At 32.0% G+C, this 4,045-nt stretch overlaps 1 protein-coding gene across 1 annotated transcript in view; it reads right to left on the bottom strand.

The window, feature by feature from the left end:
* LOC106478445 (mucin-5AC-like) overlaps positions 1 to 3,660 on the bottom strand; it is a 51,597-nt gene extending 47,937 nt beyond the window's left edge. The window contains exon 1 of the mRNA XM_013938986.2: positions 3,355 to 3,660. The gene's annotated coding sequence lies outside the window, so the exon portion shown is untranslated. The remainder of the gene's footprint in view (positions 1 to 3,354) is intronic.
* Positions 3,661 to 4,045: the final 385 nt, after the last annotated feature.

The raw sequence follows: 4,045 nt of genomic DNA, 5'->3' as shown, positions 1-4,045 counted from the left end.
AACAGAGTAATATAGTTAGATAACGTAATTTGATACAATGGTGTATAACAGAGTAATATAGTTAGGTAACGTAATTTGATACAATGGTGTATAACAGAGTAATATAGTTAGATAACGTAATTTGATACAATGGTGTATAACAGAGTAATATAGTTAGATAACGTAATTTGAAACAATGGTGTATAACAGAGTAATATAGTTAGATAACGTAATTTAAAACAATGGTATATAACAGAGTAATATAGTTAGATAACGTAATTTAAAACAATGGTATATAACAGAGTAATATAGTTAGATAACGTAATTTGATACAATGGTGTATAAAAGAGTAATATAGTTAGGTAACGTAATTTGATACAATGGTGTATAACAGAGTAATATAGTTAGATAACGTAATTTGATACAATGGTGTATAACAGAGTAATATAGTTAGATAACGTAATTTGATACAATGGTGTATAACAGAGTAATATAGTTAGATAACGTAATTTAAAACAATGGTATATAACAGAGTAATATAGTTAGATAACGTAATTTGAAACAATGGTATATAACAGAGTAATATAGTTAGATAACGTAATTTAAAACAATGGTATATAACAGAGTAATATAGTTAGATAACGTAATTTGAAACAATGGTATATAACAGAGTAATATAGTTAGATAACGTAATTTAAAACAATGGTATATAACAGAGTAATATAGTTAGATAACGTAATTTGATACATTGGTATTTTATGCGACAGTTTTTGTTTGTTTTCAGAGCACGAATCACTTCTTCAAGATCCTAACTGATTAAACCTGGTTATTATTATTTAGCAGAACAAAATGTTATAGCACATTTTATCAGGCTTTAGTGTTCGAACACTCAAGTTTTATTTCTAAAAATAAACTTACTGATACTAAAAGGTCGTGGAACTTTTGTTAACCAACGAGTTAATTCATTTCTTATTAAAGTAATTAGTAGCCGATACTGATGGGGTAACTCTAAAGTCACTTGTTTGTATTGAAAGATCGGCTCATAGACCGGTTACAGAAACAGATTGTTTGAAAACAAAACAAATAAAAAAATGAGTCATTGCCGACACATTTTGAGACCAGTCAGAGGGTGAGCACAACTAACTTGTTTTAGTATAGTAGAGATATGCCATCTTCTGTTAGAACACGTTTGTGAGTTAGTGAAGAACGGCTCGGATACTTGGAGTAATTAGACTACGATGTACATCTACAACTATTGTGGAGTTCCGTTACGACAGAGTTCTTCATTTTTGTTAGTTTTGTGAACTTGGGATGAAAATGGCATATATCTTGATGTTTAAGTGTTGCTACAGTTTACAAGATAAAGATTATTTTTATTCTACCTGAATTACTGATAGATAAAACAATGACATGGATATCTGGATATCCAATCCTATATGGGTAAATCAGCCTAGTTTCAGTACAAACAAGTCCTTGCTAAGTAGTCGCTAATCGAGACATTAGACGTTGATTTAATCTAATTATTCATCTCACCACGTTACTTCGAAAAATTCTTCGGGTTGATAGAAATATAGTCATATTAATAACGCTTGGAGACGGCTTCAATGGGTAATGAAGGAAAACTTTAATATAAGTTTAACATAACACTTCGACAAGGTTTTGTCATCATCAGGTACAAATAGTTTACACTGACACAGATATGTATACAGTATGGAATAAAGAGGTCACATGACCGGATATTGTTGTACGACATTAAAAGAGATATCTTGGCACCCCAGAGCGTTGGTTTAGAGTAGGGTTGTTTTGTTCAATTAAAATGGATTCCACATAACCACAGTATATCTATTAAAAACACAGTAATTTCAAACAAATAACCAAACATAAACAAACGAAAAATCAAGGAATCCATCTTAATTGAACAAAGAACGTATCACTTTAGAAACAAATTGTCCTTCTAATCAACCCTCAATAAGTTAGTGAAAGCACTTCTCCACTTTAGAAACAAATTGTCCTTCTAATCAACCCTCAGTAAGTTAGTGAAAGTACTTCTCCACTTTGGTAACAAATTGTTCTTCTAATCAACCCTCAATAAGTTAGTGAAAGTACTTCTCCACTTTGGTAACAAATTGTCCTTCTAATCAACCCTCAATAAGTTAGTGAAAGTACTTCTCCACTTTGGTAACAAATTGTCCTTCTAATCAACCGTCAATAAGTTAGTGAAAGCACTTCTCCACTTTAGAAACAAATTGTCCTTCTAATCAACCCTCAATAAGTTAGTGAAAGTACTTCTCCACTTTAGAAACAAATTGTCCTTCTAATCAACCGTCAATAAGTTAGTGAAAGTACTTCTCCACTTTGGTAACAAATTGTCCTTCTAATCAACCCTCAATAAGTTAGTGAAAGTACTTCTCCACTTTGGTAACAAATTGTCTTTCTAATCAACCCTTACCAAGTTACTCAAAGCATGTCTCCACTTTTGTAGGAAAACGTCCTTCCTAATTATTCCTATCATCAAGCTATCTAAAAACCATCCCCGATTTGGAAGAAACACGTCGAACTTAAATAGCCCGTTATCAAGTTATTCTAACGATTATACGCTTTGGTAAATAAAACACGTCGAACTTAAACAGCCCGTTATCAAGTTATTCTAACGATTATACGCTTTGGTAAATAAAACACGTCGAACTTAAACAGCCCGTTATCAAGTTATTCTAACGATTATACGCTTTGGTAAATAAAACACGTCGAACTTATTTACAACAAGTTACTGGTACTGGGTCTCTATCTATTTGTAACAGAAACACGTGTTTGCATACACCTAATATCATAACGTTATGTCGTTGAATAAAGACTATAGAAAACTTTTATGGAGTTTAGAATCTCAAGATAAACTATTATGTTAAAAAAAACAAAAAAAAAAAACGGACGGTCAAGGGAAAATCTGCCACTTGTCGTTGAGATAAATGATTGATTATTATTTTAGGTTTACAATATTTCAATTCAAAGACCTAAACAGAATATTCTTTGTAACCCATTTGAAGTTCTGAAGTCGTCCTTACTGAAACGTTAGACACACGCTGTCCTAAGTCACTCTACGTCTGTACATTCTACTTTAATACAATTATTTCCAAAACGGGAAGCGAAACAAGTATCATCCAAAGGTAGACTTTATGCCACCAACTCTATATAAACAGCCACTAAGAACAAGCACTGAAATTGCAGGCAAAATGGACTATTAAATTCGTAAATTCGTCTTCCTCAAAGAAAAATTAAAAACAAAACACAGAAAATAACTGATGGAAATGCTGGGTGATAACGTAAACAAATTAATATAACTGATTGAGAGGATTAAAAGTTATAAAACTTCGAACTTACCTTGTCGGCTTGTGTCTGCGAAGTATGATGAAACTTTATTTCACTGTTTCAATGAAATGAAGACTAATAGATTTAAAAATGTTGCGTCTTTTCTGTCACTGTAAAGTTCGCAACTGGTTATCTTCTCATTCTCAAATAGCTTCCATTACAGTCTCACTAATAGGTTCTCACTATAGGAAAACAGGTAGATAGATATACGTGTTTAGGTGGCACACCCTCCTTCGTTTAAACAGAGCCATGAGCAGGCTGCCGTTCTTATACTCTTGTTCTAACTGCCTGAGGCGACTGTTCTCAGTAACATAGTCAGTTGATGATCTAACCCGATTCCAAACTAGCTCTAGAAAAAAAAATGTGTGGTTGGCTTCTTTACACGTGTTATAAACTTGTCTCGAGAAGCTAATGCTTTAGAGTCTCTAGCGTAGTGTATTTTAAACTTCAGAAGATTGTCCAATAACAGAAATATAAACTAAAATTACAACACAATTAAGTGACAAATAATTTCTAGTTTGAAAATTATAAAATTTCTTCATGAAAATAAAAGTTTGGCCTATGAAATCATTACAACAACGGGCGCCTTAAAATCGAATATTACATTGAAAATTATGATGAAAAGTTGGTAGCTTATTCTATTTATGTTTAAAAACTGATAGTAACCCTTAAGGTAATTTATTTCATTTAACTCCTGAGTTAG

The sequence above is a fragment of the Limulus polyphemus genome, unplaced genomic scaffold (assembly GCF_000517525.1).
Source record: "Limulus polyphemus unplaced genomic scaffold, Limulus_polyphemus-2.1.2 Scaffold212, whole genome shotgun sequence".
Taxonomy (NCBI): Eukaryota; Metazoa; Arthropoda; class Merostomata; order Xiphosura; family Limulidae; genus Limulus; species Limulus polyphemus.
Note: the sequence above shows the minus strand (reverse complement) of the source record. Positions and strands in the feature narration are given on the sequence as shown.